The sequence below is a fragment of the Symphodus melops genome (assembly GCF_947650265.1).
Source record: "Symphodus melops genome assembly, chromosome: 17".
Taxonomy (NCBI): Eukaryota; Metazoa; Chordata; class Actinopteri; order Labriformes; family Labridae; genus Symphodus; species Symphodus melops.
The window spans coordinates 17,256,328-17,277,927 of record NC_136707.1 but is presented as its reverse complement, the minus strand read 5'-3'; the positions used below and the strand labels follow the sequence as shown (position 1 = coordinate 17,277,927).

Genomic DNA, 21,600 nt, shown 5'->3' with positions numbered 1-21,600 from the left:
ATGGAACATCAGAGCTCTTGTAATGGCCTGTGTATTAGGGCCAATGTGTTTGATTACTGACTCACGGCGAGCACGGATAGGCTGTGTAGTCAACAGGGAATAAGGCTCCCTCTAAAACAGCAACCCAGGGAAAAAAAGACCTATTTGAAGAAACAGAAGGAGAGAGGGAAGAGACAAAAACAGGGAGAGACTTTAATGGAAGTGTGCTTTAAGGGAATGCAAATGAGACAAGGGAATCTGCAGAGCTGCAGAACACAGCGGAGGGATATCAAACAGGGCTAGTGTGGCTGTCAAAGAGGTAAAGGCAGAGAAAGGGAGAGAACCCCTCTCGCTCATTTCAATAGACACTCCTTTACCAATTTTCCTGCTCCCTGCAGCTCTCTACACACCCAAACCTACACACCATTGCATCTCTAGAGTCTACACTTTAAGTATTATATGTTTCCAAAAAAGCTACGACTCTAATAAAAGCCTCAGTGCCTCTATAGCAGCCAGCAAAGTATTGCTGAGTGACAGCTGTACGTGCTAATCAGCATGCAAAAGTGTCTGATGGGGGTGTTAGCAGTTGTGCATCTGTGAATGAGTGACAGAGATAGTCTGCCCCTTAGCAAGCCAGCCAGCCTGTTCCTCAGCATCGACACCTCGCAGCAGAGAGAGCGTGCTCCCCGGCCCGGTCTTCAGTGTCTACAGCTCAGCCTGTGATTTATTGTGGCGGCGGGGAGCTTGTCACTGTTCATTATTACTGATGCAACAGGAGGCAATGCCACCACCCATCAATGCTTGCCCTGTGATGCCCGCCACAGCTGCCAGAGGAAGTGACCTCAGCACCCACCTGTCTTCTTAGACAAACGCGGGCTGAAACCTCACTCTAATGGGCTCTAATCACTTACAGGGATGGAACCTGTGAACCAATTTGGCAGGAAGCTCAAAAACCTATCGCTAATCATGTATAAAAATTAAACATTAATTCAGTGTGAATATTGCAATTTTTGGATGGACAAAGGTGAGAAGCCTAATTTTGTGATTTTCTATAATAAAAAAAAAATCTCTTACACAATTATCAACTTATGCAGAAAATTGAGCAGCTCATTTTGTGCCACATCTGTCTGGAATGCGACAAAAACATGTGTTAATGGCTTTTGACTTTTGTCTAACTCTCTTCTACTCAGTTTCGTTCTGTCTGCTTTTCACCTCAGAGTCAAATTAGATAAACTCCATATCAGTCAACCTGCACTGTCAACTTTGTCAGTATGAGTTGTGTCGCAAATCAATAGGAGGAAATGAATAATTCACTGTGACCATTAAGTCAACTCAACAAGATGATAACTGCCGGCCCTGACATTAATCTTATGAGCCACCAACAATAGATTATGATATAACATGATAATGTTATGAAATTGAACTCTCTGGTGAATCTTGCTCTCTCCCGCCCTTTGCATTGAGCTGTTCCCAGATGTCACTTGGCTGTGACTGGCAGGCTGCCACCCCGAGCGCCTGCACGCCGCCAGACCCGGCTAGATCCATCTTCATTAAGGACAGAAGCGCTGTGAGTTGTGTGTTATTATCAGTGTCTATTAATCTGAAAGCTCCAGCAGGGCAACCCCGGCCTCACTGATACGCTACAGTACACCATAGCCAAGCATAAGTGATGTACCAACACACAAATCTCACTACACAAACAAACACGTGCAAAGTTTGTATGCAACTGCACACCCACACACACACACACACACACACAATCGGTTTACACTCCCGCCTGCAGCTCTCTCTAATAATGAGTACGGCAACAGTCTTAAACAATTTGCAGATAATGCATGCTCACTACTAATTGGGGACGATAGACAATAATTACGCAAGGCAAAAACTCATTTGTAATTGTTTAGTAACCATCGGGATTCACTCAAGGCAAACTGTAGAAACCCCTTCCTAAGTCTTAGTTTGAGTGTATGGGACGACGCACATGATCATCGCTTAAAGCATTCACACACATGCCCACGCACATGCAGCCAGTCACAAATGTACACACACAGAAGGGCCCACCGGGGTGCCACATGTGATGTTGACCCAGTTTAGATCTGTGGCACAAAGTAGAGCAGGGATTCAGAACAAAAAGAGACAGTGACATTTAAAAATAGGTTGACATTCTTTTCATCTCATTTTTTTTGAGACCCTTACGATGGAAGTAACCATCTTCTTTGGAATCGGCTAATTATTCCTTCATTATCTTCAACCTGACGCTCGAAAGATCTAATCTTTTAACAGGCTAGGTCAGATTTCAGGGATGCTAACAGGAGTCAGGACTTAGACAGATTTACGTTTTAACTAATTAAAGAAGTTTATCAACGATTGATCCATCTTAGCAGGCCAACAGTGTGACTGTAGAACATTCTCACCCAAATGTAGTGTTTCCTTTTTTTTAAATGTTTTAACATGTTTCATCCCTTTCAAAGCATGTTGTTTAAAAAGTGTGCCTCAAGCTGTCCCTTTGAATGTTAAGCTCACATTGTTGTTGTGCTTTGGAGCGTTCAGTGTTTGTAAGAACGATCATGTCTCAAGATTGTGGCTGTCAGCTGGTAAAGAGCAATCTTTTCATTGGTTAAAAAGATCTTAAAAATCCTTTGGACAAGGTTAGTGTTTGAGTTGTTTTAAGCGTTCGGATTTCTGACACGATAGCTTGAGAGCGCCGTTTATCAGCAGGGCTCCTTCTTCCCGAGCGCTACAAAAGCACAACACATTAAAGGTGCAAAGAAGTTCACATCCTGAGCCCTTCATAACAGTAAGCAATTAGCCATCAATGTAAGCGTACATTAATTACACTGCAGATACATTTACGACGTGTCAAACTGGTGTGTGCTTTCCTTGATCCTGTGCATCTTCCTGGAGTTGTTATGATGGTTTTGTTCTGCAGAGCAAGTAAAAACTAAGTACAAATGTTAGCTTCTTTTTGGAGATGCAAACATATCTACCTTTAACAAATGTCCGAACTCGAGTGATTTGTGTTGTGCTACAGTGTGTGTCTCTGTGTGTGTGTGTGTGTGTGTGTGTGTGTGTGTGTGTGTGTGTATCGGTGTGTGAGAGAGTGATGTATCCAATTTGATAGTAGTGACCCCAATCTGCCTGCCAAGGTTATCCAGCTTTAGGTTGGGCAGAGTGGGCATCAGGAGATTCTGACACAGCAGGCCTGCCTGACATGCCCCAATTCTAAAACATGGCTGCCACTCACTTGCCCTCTTCCATGCTTTCTCCATCTACCTTTGTCTCTCTCTCTCACACACACACACACACACACACACACACACACACACAGAGCACATACATGAAGGCACACTGACACTGTCCCACATTCAGCACAGTGGAAGCCTTCATAGCTATTCAGGATAACTGCGGAGTAAAAGAAAGTCTGCATATATATATATGAGTGCAGTCGAGCTTACACAAGCATGAAGCCGTCCTATTCAGCAAAATCTGAAATTGGAAGTGAAAACCGCTCTCTTTTTGGACCTGCATTTTAAACAGTGACAGTTGAACAGCAGGTGTTTGTATAAATAAGTCTGAAGAGATGTGACGCAAATTGACTGTTGACACATTAATACTCAAAGGGTAAAATTAAGCCTCCAGCACAGCAACAGTTTAATCATCACACAGCAGTGTGTGTGCATGTGTCTATTACTCAGCTGTCTGGTAAGACAGGTAAATGTTTGACAAAAGCATGCACATTTTGATGAAAACAAAAACAAACTACCGACCATTACTACTGAAACTATTGTATTTAAATTAAATAGAGGATATTTGCGCATTGGCACTCAGTGAAGAAAACCCTTCATCTCCAATTATCCCCTACTGGTAATTTACATAAAACAACTCATCTTCAACAAACCTAGGTTCCATTTATGCAAGCTGCCTTAGCCAGGGAGTAACGCCAATACAACCTACCCTATTACATGCCCGTCCAACAAAACTATGTCGACCACTGGGCAGCAAGAGTCATGACATCACCAGGGTTTTCAAGTGGGAAATTCCCTTTACCAATGGTTCGTCAAATTAGTCCCACGTTGCCATGGAAATGCTTAATCGTGAGCTTCTGCATCCAGGAGGCACCCCCTTCAATGCTAGCTCTTCCCGCTAGGGCTGCACAAATATTGAAAATGAATCAAAACTGACATTCAGAACCTCTAACCGACTCAAATCATTTCAACTGATTTGAGTTCAAAATATTCAATAAATAACCCAAAAAAAAGTTAATCAGATATTAAAAAAAACATACCCCAGCTTTAATAGTTAATGGTAGGCTATAGGTATTTTCCTCCAGATACACTTTTTAAATTTTTGGTTGTCTTAATGTCCTGACAGTAATTAAGATCTTATGCACTCTGAAAAAGGAACAAAGAAAATCCATCATCTGTAAATCTGTAAAAACTTTGACCAATCTCAGATTGACGGTTCGTTTTCCATAAATCAATCAAGCCTCCCTACACCGTGCATGCACGAGCCCACAATCAAAGCATGAGCTGAAATCAGCTTCTGCACCTATGGCACTTGTGCATGTCAGTGAGGGGCGGGACTTTTTAGAGAGCATAGAGGGGAGGGGGTGGGTGAAGACGGAGAATGGCGAGGATGATACTTTCAAAATCATGCTAGTTTCCGAAAAGTACCGACGCTGCATTTACAATAGAGACCATGTCAGTGAACTATAGAGAGCAAAAAAAACCAAAATGAAATAATCATTTATGAATCGTAATCAAGGATTACGATTGTTCACTGTTCACTGAATCGTGATATTGATTTGAGGCCATATCGCCCAGCCCTACTCCCCGCGCATCACACCCACACCTACTTATTTATCCATGCTACCACATAGCCAACACAGCCTTGCCACCTGCAAACGCCATACATGCAAGTTCAAGGTACCGACAACGCTGCTACTACCTGCCCTACCATATGGCCCCTAACAGCCAACCAAAATGCAGCTATAACTCTTGCTGTATTCCTGGTAGAATCTCTCCTTATGTGTCCCCATCCCCCTCTTATCCACTTTTCCCCCTTGTTTTCAACAAAACACGTAATCACACAAACACACAAGTGCTTACTTTCATGCTGTGAGTTCCCGGGGGAGAGAAGGGAAGTGGTGGTCTGATTATTAGAAGGGAGCAGTGGGAGACACAGCCCAGAGCTCAGGGCCTCAGTCAGTCAGTCAGCCTGTAACAGGTGCTGCTTTCCACTGCCTGCTTCTGTTAATTACCAACAGCGCTGTGTTGGAAGCGCTTTGCCAGGATCCACACCAGGTGAACACCCATTAGTGCATGGAGAGGATCCAGAGAGTCTGTCTATACACTCCCCCCCCACCCTCCTTTTCCTCCCACCAACAGCACTGCTCACAGACTGAAGCCAACACATGTGTGCAAAAAAACACACGTGTAAACACTGCTGTGTATGCACTGCACACACACACTTGTATATTTTCCGTGTTGCTATGCGCCAGTATTTAATGATTATGCCTTGAGACATTTACACTCAGACACACACCTTCAAATGTGCACACACACAAGTTTCTGCCTCCAACCTTAATCTGTTTTTTTTTTCTCTCCCTTTCTTTCAAATACATTTTTCCCTCCATCTCCTTCTGTCCCCCTAGGCCTGAGTACATCGGTTCATCGACACATTTCGTTATGGTCTGTGGTCTCCATGGAGCCTCCTGTTTCATGTGACCTTTCTCCCCCTCCGTTCCTGGAGTCTCGGGCGTCTGGTCACTCTGAATCACTCTCTCCGTCTGCCTTTGTTCGGGTAGAAAGGTTCGGCGGAGAAAGGGAACCAAACTAAAGAGAGACGAATCAACAGACATCTCATGGCGCCTGCTTCTGCTTGTCACGTGAAGGATAGTACTATTTGTACCCATCCACCTTATCAACCCTCCCCCTCCTCATATCTCTGCACAACCCCACGTCTCTGCCTCTGAACACCGTCCGCAACTCTCATCCGATTTTTCCTTCTCATCATTAAATCCCAGTTTCCATCATTGCCATAAATAATAAACTATTTATTACTGGGTAAAAATAAACAAGTCTTGCAAGTCTTGGTGCGGTAGGGTAGGGGTGTTTTATATTCAATCCACCAGGAGCTGTCAACCAATAGGAATGCAGCTTTTAATAGCTGAAATGAGATCAGAAGAGAGTTTTTGCTCTGATCCCATTGAAAGAAACAGTAAATTATTTAGGTGACACTTCTATGCTGCAAATCACCCTTAAACCAGAACAACCGATTTCACTCTATGAGGGGATGCCGGTGCATCGAAGAAAACAATGTTGTTTCCACATGGTAAAAGATTTAAAATGCTAATTTTATTCGCCGACAGAAGGAATCAGTCATACATTGAAACACCCTTTAAGATAACATAACACATACAAATTAGCTGATTAGCTAAATATGCAAATGAATTAATTATTTGTAGAAGACATTTATATGTTAATGGAGGTGGTGGCTCACTGATTAATTATATACATTATATACTAAGTGTAGAATTATCTATGGCGATAGAGATAAAACGATAAGGATAACAATTAGTTATTGCTTAGAACATCTCTTTCTCTCCTCATTGATCTGATGTGTGGCACTGACCCAAGTCACAAATTAAAGAAATCTCAATCTAATTTTCATGAAGCCGCGCAGAGCTTCTCTGTGTATTCACGTCAAAGCGAAGGCTGTGCTCTGCATTCAAAGAGGATGGGTTCGGGGGGGGGGGCACTTTTTTCTTGAAAGCTCTGTAGGATTCTCTCTCTCTCTCTCTGTCTTTTCACTGACTCTTCCCCTCTGTCTCTGGCCCCCCTGACCTGTGCAGGTCTCACGTTCCTGACTCCTCTCTCAGCAAGCAGCCAATCGATGGATGGATCTGACTTTACCCTGACTCAATAGCCCCCTCATGCACACGCTCTTCCTCTGAGGAGTGAGCGTGCATGTGCATGTTTGAATGTGTGTGCCAGTAAAGACAGGGTGTGGGTCCGCAATGTGCAAGATTGTACTTGCAAGACATGGTTTTGGGGGGTTTTGGCAGAGCTGAGCATTTGTGTGTGTGTGTGCGTGTGTGTGTGTGTGTGTGTGTGTGTGTATGGGTGTCTGTGTCTGCCAGCTCTAGTCTCTCACCCCAGGGCCTAGAAGTCACGGCAGTGAGAAAACAGATTGATTTCTCCCCTCCCATGCACAAACAATTAACTACACAGCGCTCAATTAGACACACGCTGGAGACGCCTTCAAACAAGCCTTCGCCTTGACCTGGGATCTGTTTACTGCAGACCAACCTCTAGTACTTCTTTATCCCTTTAAACAAGCATCCCAGGTGTGGAGGATGATCGGAGCCAGTTGGATAATAGCAGGAAGGTGTCTATGTGCCGTGTTCTGGCAGAATTAGCTCTTCCTGTTGTTCACAGCCTTTTTAGGATTATGTGTCCCAGCACAAAATGAGTCAAGATTATCTTTAATGATGTAGACGGTGTGCAGTTTCATTATCGCCAGTGTTCACGCACACCACTCCACAGCCTGCACACTATAGCTGAGCAAGCGGAGTTCAGATGCTAATTTAAAGGAAGGGAATTCCAGTGGAGCATGGAACCCTGTGTTTCAGCCTCCCCGTGTCCACCTTTGGGACCCCCATCCTCGTAAGACATGTTGATCATCCGGTAAAGGACAAACAAGGTTGTCAACCCTCCGTCAGGTTTCTGTCACTTTTCATTTTTCCATGTGAAACACTCCAGTGAGCACGTCTTTCTCTGTTTCTCTCTCCCTTTTCCTGAGCCAAGACATTTGTCAGAATTTCAACAGTGTCCTCCTACTGCTTCAGTAAACCCGGATCTGTCTGCTGACTGCCTCAAGAATAGATGCCTATTGTCTCCTGTGTGCCTATTCAATGAAACAGAATGGAAACTGCTATTAACCATCACTAATTCTTATCCCACAGTCTGAATTATCCGGCCGTGAATGTAATTAATTTCACATCTATCATTCCATTTTCACCTTTTTCAACTCTCATTTTTTGAAAATACTGTAATTAACAGCTGATTCCCGCAATTATAATGAACTATCACATTTGCAGCAGACGCAGTGAACAAATGAATATTCTTATATACAGGGAAATGTGAATTTATGAAATTATTTCTTATTAAAAAAGGAAAAACAGGTCATCTGCATATTAGTGACAATTATTTCCACAGATGCTGGCATTGGATGCTAATTGTGATCCACTGCTGCATGGCCAAGTTATTTCAGGCTCTAAGTGTGTCATTCATAACACGGGCAAAAAGAGATAATAGAATATGAGTGTGTGTGTGTGTGTGTGTGTGTGTGTTTATGAAAGAAAGACCGGAGAAAGATCAAATGAGAGAAGGATAGAATGAAACTAAGAACTCACAGAAGTGTAGGCTCCACTGAGTGTTAACATTTCTAATTATCTCACTGTCACGTCTGGAGGGTAGGAAGATAACACCTGAAGTCACCAGGGCGGGAGAGCAAGCACACGCGCACAACACACACACACACACACACACCTCTACACACAAACAGTCCCCCAAGTTCACACACCTCCCACCTCCATCCACAAATTTGTCTCGCTCTGCACGAATGCCTCCACCTTTCCCTCTCCTTTCTCTGTCGTTTCCCTAATTTTAAATCCTCCCCCTCTCTGTTGCTCTCACACTCTCTGTGTGAAGTCTATGCGAGGTCCAGATTGTGGGCTCTCCCCTGTTTACTTACGCATGAGCTGATGTCATGACGCTGCACTCGTCTCTCCCCCCCGCTGCCCTCTTATGCAGGCAGGGTGAGCAGTACTGAAGGTTGCGTGCCTGTTTCCACTGATGTTTATCCTTGTCATGCCTATTGAACACGGCTTATGGCCTGTGTTTGATATTAAATCCCACGCTGAGGGGCGAGCTGGTTGCTCGACTGATCAGATAAGCACCAGAGGGAAGGAGGGTGGATTTAACTGGTTTTAGTAATCACAAAAGCTCATCCCCCTCCTCCATCCACGCTACTGTACATTCCAAACAGAGGGATTTGTATGAATACTGTAGGCTAGTTTGGACTTTGCAATATAAACTTACTGTATAGCCTCAGACAAATTATGGGATCTCATAGCACTGCATCACTGCTATGACTGTACACCCTTCACCAGGCTGCTTTATTCTACAACTCCCTTAAAGGCTGATGAAATATTTACAGACCTGAGTGTTACAGCAATTTCTGGCGCTGTGAAGCTTTTTAAGGTCAACTTTCGCTGAGACTCTCGCTTGGCAGCCTGTCCTGTTTCCCCTCTGATGCCCTACAGAGGCCCTTTAGGTAGAGACAGCCATTCTCCTGAGACTTCTTTCCCACTGTCACCCAGCTTACTACCACCTCACCCCCTGGCCTGCTAACAGCAAGTGCAATGAAAGCTGGGAACATTTCCAACATGAGACTAGGTCAGGGTGACTCACTGGGTGCCAGAGACCTGACTTCTCTTTTTCGACTGTTTAAAATTATTGAGACACGCACACGGAGGAGAGCCGTGAAATATTAATCATATTAGAATTAGCAGAGCTGTCAATCAAACCAACCAAAGTGCATTGCCCCTGTGCCTTTAGTGGCCCGAGCTGCAGTGTCACTGTCATCATCCGCAAAGTGACACAAAGACAGAAATGCAGATTTTTCTCCACATCTACATAAACACATTTGAAAGGTAAGATTTGTACAAGACTGCTGAACTAACAATGAAGCAGGATCTTGCACACATGCCCACACTTCTAATTAGAAGGGAACAAAAAGAAGCACAAACACATCCATCATTTAGAGACACACAAACCATAACAGCATTGGTGACCCAGCACCATGCCATGCAGCACAATGCACCTCATCATCCAGCCCGCTGATGCTCACACACTATGATGGCCTGATAGTGGTCCTACCATCCAGCTTTATCAGCATAGAGTTCCAATGTGATTCATGGCATTTACCCCTCCAAGCTCCCAAGGAACCCAGAGCTCTGTCGCTGTGACATCACAGCTAGAGCCCTGATTGGTCACCAGATGGCTGCCCTGATTGGATTCCATCCCAAACTGTGCAGGCTGAAACACTGGCTCAGTGCTGCTCTGGATACTGATCCAGCCCACCTGCACTGCCCAGAAATCACACACAGTCACACAGTCACACACGCACGGAGCACGCACGCAAGACGTGGACACATGCGCACAAGCAAGGAAGCTTCGAGAACCAAAATCAACGACTTTCAATCACACATGCTCATTCATAAAAAAATATGCCACTTAACGACCAACAACTTCACCTTCCACCTCTCAATCCGTCTTTACCTTTTATATGTCTTGTCAATTGATTTTAAAGCACACCTTTTTGAAGATTATGGCCCTTTAAAATCTAAGTGCCCTTGTTTAACTTAGCTTAAATGACTCTCTCTCTTTGCTTCGCGGGTTAGGCCCCATTTCAACATTTCTGAGCACTGTCCTGGGAGACATAAAGCGAATGAGAAAGCAAGGGCATTCAAAGAGAGAGAGAGTAAGAGAAGAGGTTTGCTGTGCTATGTGTCAGTCTGTGAGTGTACTGAGGCTTTTACGCATGTATCTACTTTCGCTCACTCTCTGTTCGGCAATGTGAAGCAATAAGTAGCCCTTAAGTGCAGACAGTCTCTTTTAAATACACTACAATTGTGCGTTAGCTTCTACTTGAGCCTTGAGAGGCACTCCTGAAGCTTTCCTGATTGAGACATGAAACCAGAGCACCTCTCTATTCCCTCCCTTTCCTGCATTCCCAAAGGAAAGTGTGTAGCGTGTCTCTCTAAAGATACCCCTGGCACACACATCCACAAAAAAAAAACACACAGATCCCTGAGGACAGCTGCAGGCGCACTGCTGTGTCCATCCAAACTATACTAGACCTCGACTCCATTCCTGGTGAGTCCCCGAGATGCACAACACTTTTGGAAGAGTCACACCACTGTTGTCACTTATTTCAGTCGTCAAACACTTTTTCTTCCCTGTTGTCTCAATATCTTTTTTTTTTTTTTTTGCACTTCAGTCTCTCTCGCTATCTCTTAGCTTCCTGTTGTATCAGCAAGCTGATCAAACACTTGCTTTCCCAGCTTTTTCACCCCTTTCAGAAGAGAAAGAAAAGCTCTGCACAACCCTCTCCTAAGCCCAAAGGAAACAGAAGCACAAGATTTGGCAGAAGGACAGACCTCCTGCTGCACCTGTGCCCGTTCAGGCAGATCAGTCTTTAGCTATAGGGCCGCCTGCCGCCCCAGGGACAATGAGAGGGGATGGACGGATGGACTGAGGATTTGAGAGAAGGACTTGGACACTGTTCCTCAGCCTTTGTGCCAGCGTTACGGGTCGAGTGGACCAAATGTCTACTCACTGGCACTAACACACAGCTGTTTGGTGATCTGCCTCTGGGCCAGCCCCACACAGACACATTCAACATCTTGTCCAACATTACAGTCTCCCCCTTTTCTCTGCACTATAAAAAAAGACGAGGGAAAGGGAGGGTGTAAGTAAAGGCAGGGACAAAATTAAAATCATGGCCGAAGCTAGAAGCTCTTGTGATTAGCAGTGTTTTATCGGGACAGATGTAACTTCTGCCATTGTTTTTTAATTCTACAGCCCCATCTCGCCTTCTTGCTTTGCATTTTAGTGCACGCAGACAAGACTTCAGATGTGTCTCACACTTCTTCCCCAAGGTCGTCATTACAAGAGAAAAAGCTCTGCTCTAAATTCAGAGAGAAACCATCCCTCCCGTTGCCAAACACTCCCTCCCCCCTCCCTTTTAATATTTAAGAAGCTGTTGATCACACCTGTTCCCTCTCCATCCTCGGATGTGGGAATCACGATGAAGGGAATGGCACAGAATGTGTTATCTGCTTGGGAGCTGTGACTCTGCGTTTCCATGGCAACACTCCACCCGGTGTTACAGTCACTTTGCTGTCTTTTCCCCTGCTGCCAGCTATTCTATGAGACAGTCTGGGTCCTATAAAAAGGGCCAACAGGAGTGGAGCCAGATAAAAAGGGCAGGCTAGAGGCTCCCTTGATATTTTTTTTTTTTTACTTTTAGAGTTTATGTCCCCTCAAATGTGTTTGTCCATTTTCTCAACTAAGCTATTAAGGCAAACATGAAGCATTTGATGATGCCCTTGTGTTGTTCAATACTCATGTTAAATAGCTTATTATTCACAAAGGAAATTTTAGTTCATTTTCCTGTTGACTAACAGCTATGCTTACCCAATTACGCCCCAAACAGACATTTATCAGAGTGGCACTTGTTCGTGCCTACGTTTCCCTCTTGAATAAATGAACACAGGAGCCTGTGGTGAGGCAGTAACACTCTCCCCTGGGAGCCTGGTGTCCTGCAGGGACGTCGATCTGCATGGCAACAAACTGTTGCTCTGGTCGATCCTGACCATTATTGATTGTACACTGATGATCAATGACTCCTCCATGTCTGTATCATTACTGCAATGAATGACATAAATGAGCCTCGGCGCTTCCTTTATCCTAACACTGTACTTTTACACTCTAACACCTTCCGTCTTGAACTCTCACCTACTGTCTGCTCAGAAAACACAAAGATGTAATGTGTCATTGTGTTAATTTAATCACGACATCTGTTAGAAAATCATACACACACACACACACACACACACACACACACAGAAGACACAAATCCTGCTCTGTACCAAATTATAAACTGGACCACATTTTACACGAGGGAGTGAGGGGGAGTGAGGAGCATAGAGGGAGGCAAGATGTGAGGGGAGGCTAGAGAGAATGAAAGTCCATGTACACTGGCCATATCACTCTTTCCCTCTTCTCCTCCGGCTCTGTAGGTTTGCAGTAGAAAAGGGAAGGAGAAAGACTGTGAGTGAATGAGAGGAAGGTCTCAGAAGCTGCAGAGGACTGAGGGTGAGTCTGGGTGCAGTAAAAAGGCAAAGCTCAGAGCAGACAGCCCCCTTACCAACACTTTTTTTCCTTTTATTTCCTTATAAATTCCACTACTACATGCAAACACACAGCGACATACTGAGGGCGTATAACAGACAGTAATGGAGACGTGAAGGGGAAAAAAACGAGAGAGACAGCAGCACAGAGGGGAGCCTGATGGGAAAAGAGAAAGAGGAGGGGAGGGATGAGGTGGGAGATCCAACACATAAAAGAGTTGTAATTTGCCAAACGAAAGAAGAGAGTGACAGATTAGGAAAAGAGTACATTGAGTTGGAGGAGAAAATTATAGGCCAGGGAAACATGGGAAAAGGTTGTTCGAGAAACACAGCATGGATGAAAACTGGAGAAGGTCAGATATGCAAATACTGAAGGAAGCAAAATGAAAGAAAGTGAGTAAATGTGAGAGCAGGGGGGATAGAGGGATGGGAGCACGGAGTGAAATGGGAGCTGATGAAGACGAAGGAGGGCCGGATTGGGGAGGGTGGTCTTTAATCAAAATGTTTTTCAATTAATTTTACAATTAGGGCGCTGCTCGTTAGCTTTGGCACACACAAGAGATGACATTGCTAGCAGTGCTATGCGTGTCATTAATATAATGATGACAGATTGCCGCTGCAGTGGGACTGCCTCTGCTCCGTGACAGCTGGGCCCTCCAAACAGCGTCACCTGACCAGCATGACATCACCTGACCCCATTCAACATGACTTCCAGCGGTACAAGGGACACGGCCGGGACACAACAACCACTGCACGCAGTCAACAGGCTCTGCGAGGAAGCGCAATGACAGACAGAAAGCTGCTTCTTTTCTTTTCCTCCATCCCTCCCTCCCGTCATCATTCATACAAGGACAAACAAGCAAACAAACAGTGAAAGGAAACTTACTCCCACCCACCTTCTTCTTCTTTTTTTTTTTAAAACAAAAAAATGCCCTCGGTGCATTTCTGTTACAGTATCTTACTGTATATTGTCTCACACACAATCAATCACTTGAGAAGCAGAGAAAACACACAAACACACATACACGTATACACACTAGACATACCGCACACTCTGCTGGAGCCTGACTCTCCTATACACTGTTGTCATGGCAACCCCATTAAGGGAGGACACTCAGGCTGCAACTCTTGTGAAATCAACTTGCCTCTCTTCTACCTCTCTCTCTCTTTCTTTCACATACACACACACACACACCTTCTTTTTCTTTCACTGCCAGCCATTTCTATTTGTCTCCCTCCATTACTTTCTCTTCCTCGCCCATTGTCCTTCTCCCTCTATCCTTGCATCACCCTTGGCGCACCTCTCTGCCTGTCTCCCTCCATTACTGTGCTACGTTTTTCATCTTCTCACCTCCAGCCTCCCACCTCCCCGGCGAATGTAAATGTGTCATCTTACTTCTCAAACCCTTGTTGTGTTTAGATCTCTGACTTTTGGTTGGTCTCCGCCCACACATTCTGAAGACCTCTCTATCTGACTGCAGTCTCTCTCTCTCTCTCTCTCTCTCTCTCTCTCTCTCTCTCTCTCTCTCTCTCTCTCTCTCTCTCTCTCTCTCTCTCTCTCTCTCTCTCTCTCTCTCTCTCTCTCTCTCTCTCTCTCTCTCTCTCTCTCTCTCTCTCTCTCTCTCTCTCTCTCTCTCTCTCTCTCTCTCTCTCTCTCTCTCTCTCTCTCTCTCGTCCATCCTCAGAGACACAGAATACATTTGTGATTGAGGCAGCACCTCTCTCCTTGTGCCCTCTCCAATTAAAGGAGATTTAAAGGGTGAATCAGTCAGAGGGCAGCCTTGGAGGACAGCTTTAATAAGCGTTCCTTTCTGCAGCCACTCTCTTTTCATGCTCTCGCTCGCTTTCTCTCTCAGGAAGACGGCTTGCCATTTAGCAGGAGCCAGGACAGGAGACAGGAGGAACAGGTTACATGATAACCCCTCTTTGGCTGGAGCATTAAACAGTGGCCCTGCTCTTAAGAGCCAGTTAAGCAATAATGATCAATGTCGATTTGCAGGTGTCTTAATGCAGTTAAAACAATCACATAAAAGCAAGCTCTAACTTGCCAGCTAAGCTACACATTATTCAAGCTCATGCCTGAAGACTCAGCTGCCACATTAGTTCCAGCAGATACGCTATCCATCTTGTCGCTCACTAGCAGTTGGTGGGCTCACAGCATAGCGTCACAACTTCATGATGTTGACGGCACGCCTTAACGAATAATGGTCTGTTGTTACGAAACCACACGAGTTCAGGAAAGATTACGGAAACTCCACCAACCTCCATCCATTTTTACTTATCGCTGGAAAGTGCTCGTCCCTACGGACCACCTGTTTGCCACAAGCCAGAGCATCCACCCTCAACCCCCACTCAATCTGATCCACTCCAGCCCACTTGATGAGCTGGATAACACAGTATGGCGGAGAGCACACACAGTACACCCCCAGAGAAATAATGTGGAGATACAGAGAGTGAATACAGAGGATAAGCAGCAAGGCCCAGGGCTGGCAGGAGGCCTGCATGATGAAAAAGGAGAAGAGGAGTAAAAGAAAGAGGGACAGAGAGAGAGAGAGAGTAAAGGAAGGAGGGAGGAGGATGAATGATAGGGAGATTGCGAGGGACGGTTAGAACAAGTGGGGGGTAGTCTTCATTAGAGGAGTCAGGGATGTGAGATGTAGAGAGTGAGTAGGTGGAAGGAGAGTGAAGAGGAAGGGAGGAGCAGGCAGCGAAGGGAGACTGAGGCATCTGCTTCTGCTCCACACGGATGTTTATCCAGCCTGTGGCTTCCTAGGAGACAGAGTAGAACTCCCCCCCCCCCGGAAGCTGCCTGTCTTAGAACTCTGAGAGCCTTTGTGTTTTTCAAGTCTGTAAAGAAGTCCAGATACATTTTTATTCTTACTGCTCCTCGCTTGTTTTACACACTGGCCGAATGTGCCTGTGGTGTGACTTTGCCTGCCTCTGCTTAGCCTCGGTGTCTCTTGCATGTGCTTTGCTCGGGTTTCAGTGTAGTGTGAAGGAGCACAACCCCTATCGCAGGCTGGTGGTTGTGCTCAGCCCTGGGTGAGGGGGGAGGGTTAAGAGAGGATGCAGGGATGGCAGCAAAGAGAAATGACGAGTGTTTATATTTAGCTCCGTGCACAATCAGTTGGGAGGCCAGACTGAAGATTCAAAGCTGTGCTTAGTATTTTCAGAATGCACTGCTAAACACTAACCACAGAGTAGTTGACTCGGAGCACAGAAACCATGTTCAGGCTAACAGCAGCTCTGGCATGAGAATTGCCTCTCAAGATGGAGAGTCTGCAGCACAGAGCAGGGAGTTCTGAGTTGCAGCGTGGCTGTTATGAATATTTGAAGCAGCCATATCGCTAGGCTCCTGGTTGTTGCTCGAGGGGGGGAACATGGGCGCGGGCACAGTGCGGTTGGCAGTGTAGAGAGGCCGGGACGGGGGGGGGGGTGGCGGGCAGTAGCGAAGGCAGCGGCCCGTCCTGAGGCTGGCAGCAGGCGGCTCAGTGAATGAAAGCAGGGCAGGTCATGTGTGGGTGGGGAGGCGGGACTCTCCTGCTGCTGAGACAGATGCCACGGTTGTTAGGCTTAATTTCTTCTGCCAAGCACCACCCCACACTGGCCAAAAACAAACTCAAAATGCTTGTGGCCAGTGTGTGTATGCGTGTCTGTTGTGTCAATAGTGAGAAGGAGCACTGTTTGATTCAGTATCAGGCTCTTCCAGGGGCACACACAAGCAGAGAAGAAATCGTTTACTGTTCCATCCTACCACCTCCCATCTCCTTCTCTGTTCTCTGAGCCTCTTCCTCGCTCCTATCACCATTTCTCACCATCCATCTCCCTGACTCTTTCTAGCCTGTCTTTCGATTTCTCTCTCCATACTTCCCCTCTGCAGCAAAGCTGGCTCCCTCTGCAGTGAAAAGGAGAACGACAGAGAGGGTGGGGAGTGACAGAGAGAGAGAGAGAGAGAGAGAGAGAGAGAGAGAGAGAGAGAGAGAGAGAGAGAGAAAGTGAGAGATGAAGAAAGAGCAGTGTGGTATTTGGCTCAGTGTTGCATTATTGGTCCTTGTTGATCTGATCCGAGCAGATTACAGGAATACAATACTAACAAATCGCCGCGCTGCCTCCTGAGCCTCACACCCCGTCAATCGCACGCAAACGCCACATTAAAAGCGAGAGCTGTCACACATGAACACACCAAAACAAACCCCACAGCCTCCACTCAGCCCACACCTGTGGCCCGTCTAGCCATTCTGTAGTTGCTGCTCTTTATATCTAACGCTACACACAACGCTTGAGTGCACACGTCATTCACCACTCCACTGCTTTTCTTGACAAGAGGCATCACCCATTCAGCAAGACATAATTAACTCTCAAGCAATAATTACCTAAATAACACATCAGCAGATAGAGAGATTCTTAAACCCAAATGCCATTCAATTTAAACAACTTCACTTCCCAATGATCTATATGTTCTCGCTTTACTCGTCTCTTCCTCCTTTCAGCCCAGCTGGATTGGAGGCTGCGGTGGTGGGGGCGGTGGCAGGGCAGAGGCTTCTGCCGAGGCCAGCGGGACATGTTTTAGCTCTTTACTTACACATTAATTCAAGTATTGATTGTGTTTGTGTTAAGCGCGAGGGAAAAGGGAGCAGGGAAGTCAGAAAAACAGCAAACAGAATTCATCAGAAACAACAGGCACTGTTGCCATTCAGGAAACAGGAAAAAAAAAAAGAAGCTATTTGGACACACAGCGGCAGGCACACAGTCTCTGAATTCCTGAGGATGAACACGTCATATAGTCACACAGCCATACATTTGAAGACCACTTTCAAGTATCACAGCAGCCTTCGAAACCTGGCATCCACAACATCCCACTGACGAACACAAGTACGCAAACACAAATCCACCACCGCATTCATTTCATGTGCAGCACAGCAGGTCTTTGAATGCCAATCCATAAACATTGATTCACACTTCGACAGCACTTATTCATTTATCTGTTTGCCCATTCACTGTCTATACAGTACATGTCTCGTCAAAGAAGTGCCAGCTGCTGTGGCTGATCTCTGGTAATTGATTGACTTATGTAGAATTTGATTTGATATTTTTGGGACTCAACTGAGACACTGACAACTCCTGTAGGTTGTTACTGTGTGGCAGAATACTGAACAAAATGTGCTTTAAATACAAGAAACTGTTGCACATGTGAATGTTGTTTTACAAATGCTTCACTTGTCATTGTGCAGTACAGCAGTAATCTCTCTCTCAACACACACAACAACACAACAATAGTGAAAGCACTACCAAAGCGCGCCATGGTGTCTGGGTGGTAGACAGGCTTTGGAGGCAACAACAGTGAAAATTAAATTCCTTTTAAGGCTAATCCCATCTTGAAACTCTGCAGAGTCTCATTCTGACAGTCAAGGAAATCGGTCTCAATTGTTCCATTCTCAGGGAGTTGGTGAGGAAATGCGATACAGCATAAATAATGGAGCTTGATCACCAGGAGACAGGTTCTGAAGGAGACTACGACAGGGTCAGACATGCATGCTGCAGCCAAGGGTGGTGGAGAGGCCACAGGACAGAGCCATGTCAGACAAGGAGGTGAGAGAGACACAAGCAGAAGGCGGAGTGTTCAGAGCGGACGGATAACAAAAAAACAATGTGTGTGCATTTACACCATGCTAATTCTCTTGACATTTCACGGGAAGTATTGTTTTGCTGCTGCCACGCTCGCCGAGACAAGGTGTCGCCACTGACACACACATAAACAAACTTGCACTGTACACACGTCTTGCGGAGGAAAGTGAATCAGCCATTGGCATCCAAAGTGACAGAGAGGAAGAATGAATGATATTGCTGCTCTCTAGTAACAGCTCCTCTCTAATCGAGCACTGGCAATGCTTAGTGTTTGTCTCCCTATGAGTGTAAATGTACTCACATGTAACAAAAGAGTTCAATGAAACACCATGTAGACAATTTTGATTTATTATTATTATTCAATATTAAACATAAAGACCCTAACTTTGGCAGCCGGATGATGAAAAGAGGAAAGGACAAGTAATGACCCCAGATATAAATCACATGAACAATCCCATTTGATTACACAGAGCATAAAATGACTTGCCCAAATTCGCTTGCATTTATGTGCCAAAGAGAATGCTCATTCCCTTGGGCTCGTCTAAAACGATGCGGAAATGTCAGCAGACTGACACATGTGGATCGACGTGCAAACACCATCCACCTACTTTTCAGAATTGCATTCATTTCGCATCCAAGTCGAAATTCACGTCCACATTTACAGTCGCTTCACGTCCAAGCTGGCAGTCAAACTCAGCCACTTGTGCATGCAGCTTGTATTCGCGGGTCAATGTGGTTAAAGCTGACACTTTATGTCAACACACCCATCACTAACCCCCATTACTTGCCCACTTAGTCTCTTTCATCATGCCTCACTCATTCATCGGCCCACACGCATTCACGTGAACGAGCACCCACGCGCTTCGCACAAACGCGCAGTCCTCACCGGCTTGCTTGTTTGTTCAGCAATTTGTTGGTGTGCTTAGGCATTGACTCCATCACAATGGTCTCACCCACTCATTCCACACTCGTTCATGCTCACAGCCACTTCTTCTCTCCTCTGGCCCCCGATCTCTGCCACCACTCCTCAGTCGCATGAACACACTTTCACCCACACTCCTTCTACTCCTCACCTATCATTCCTAGTCACACACATTCTCTCTCTTTCCCTTCCTGTCCCAATGTCCCTGTCACACACTGCCTCTCCACTCTGTCCCTCCCCTTTATTAACCCTCTGGATGACACCGTCCCCTCACAGCCTCTCACATCATCCTCCATAACTCTCCCTGGCTTGGACCTCTGTCTCCCTTTGAATAGATTGCCTCCACACATTCCAATAAAAGATTTAAGAGCTCCTTTAAGTGCTAATCAGGTTGTCATCCATGCAGCCAAAATCAGAGGGTTGATAAATAAAGGCTCGTCTCTGTTGGCTAGCGGCTCCCTGTGTTTAAATAGGTGACACCGGAGTGCATTCTGAGCATGCCAGATCGATGCCAGAACCCCTGGGGTCCCCTGAAACGGTGAACAGAGACAAAGCTTAGCACTCACTAATAACGCAGGGATAGGAAGCTCGCTCCCTATTTTCAGAGGATCTCTCACCGGGCTTGTCCTCCACTCCCCCTCGATCTTTTTCTTCTCTCATCATGACAGGCCTTTTTTTAAGTCACCAGTTGGCCCAATAGCATAAACAAAGACTCCCAAAACCATTATTTTTCCTATATTACGCAGAAGGTTAAGTAGTTGCACCGAGGGAAGTGCATTCAAATACCAACAGACACAACAATTACTCCTATCTTCTGTTCCAAAACAGAACACTCTCTTCTGTCCAATCATCACATCACATCGAGCCACGGCCAATTTGCTGCTATGCCCAATCTCTCCTCCGCACTCAAACTGCTCGCCATCATTTCAAATAGCAAATCACCAGCCCTTGCTGTCACCCTGCATGCCATATCACCAAAACTCCGGGCCTCGTCCAAAATATTCAGCATGAAGCCCGGCTTGAAAGACATGTGCTATCATTGAACCTCTGCCTACACAGAACTACGACACAGCTCCCCTCCTAAACTCTCCTCACCCTGCTCCCACTTACATTCCCTTCCATGAAAGGTCTTCGCTCCGCAATCGCAATACATAGGTCCACCTCTCCCTAGGTGGTTTCTTTCCCCGAGCTTTGATTTTCTGTCCATCAAGAGGGCGTGGATTAGCCCTCTCTTGTTTATCTGCTCGTCAGTTTTATCTATCTATCACTAAGCCTTCCACTGGGCTGCAGCGGCCTCAGCACTGCATTAATCCCCTATCAGCCAGCCAGCCATCCATCACCCTGCTGTCTATCACGTCAGATCCATCATCCGCCCATCTGTCTCACACCGCCCGTGCTCTGAGATGATCTCCTCAGAGAGCCCCACGAGCGAGTCACAGAGGGTGGAGGGGACAGCGGGGCAGGAGGAAATTGGAGGGAAATGCAGACACACCAGACACGGGAGAGAGAGAGAGAGAGAAGATTATACCCCGCACTTCCCTTTCCTCTGCCTCTCTAAACTGGCATCCTTCTGAAAGCTTTCTCTTCATGTCACTACATGCTTATTAACTGTTGTGTTTGTTTCCTTGTTACTTGTTTGTTTTCCTCGCCTGCTAATTCTAGCCAGTGAGAGTAATGCCAGGGAAGGGAAAGATAGCTGGTGGGGACGGGGGTCATAAATCCCATAAAACCCCCATGTAGTGAGCATCGCTGGCCCCTCCTACCTCACAGTGTCGAAGCAAGGAAGGGATATTGTCTAAAGCCCCAGGCTTTAAAACAGCTCAATATCTGGGTTCATCAGGGGTCATTTGTATTTCCATCCATATCTGCTACCATCAGTAGGTGAGGGAGGGGGGCACCTGAGCAGGAGACAAGGTGAGTGTAGGGCAAACATTAGTAGAGTTGCAGGGGAAGAAGAGTCCGCACAGGTGCATGTAAGGGCAGGGTTCAGAGGCAAGAGAGTGTACACAGGCCCACACTAAAGGAGACAGTGAGTATGAAGACAATCAGGTTTATTAAACTGCAAATAGTAAAATAAAAAACTGCATGTACA

At 45.8% G+C, this 21,600-nt stretch overlaps 1 protein-coding gene across 6 annotated transcripts in view; it reads right to left on the bottom strand.

Moving 5' to 3' along the window:
* adgrl1a (adhesion G protein-coupled receptor L1a) overlaps positions 1-21,600 on the bottom strand; it is a 147,059-nt gene that overhangs the window by 59,698 nt on the left and 65,761 nt on the right. Inside the window, exon 1 of one of the 6 annotated variants that reach the window (XM_079365550.1) lies at positions 21,272-21,292. The exons of the other annotated variants lie outside the window; for them this stretch is intronic. The gene's annotated coding sequence lies outside the window, so the exon portion shown is untranslated. Of the gene's footprint in view, positions 1-21,271; positions 21,293-21,600 lie in introns of those variants that run through there. 6 annotated transcript variants of the gene reach the window in all.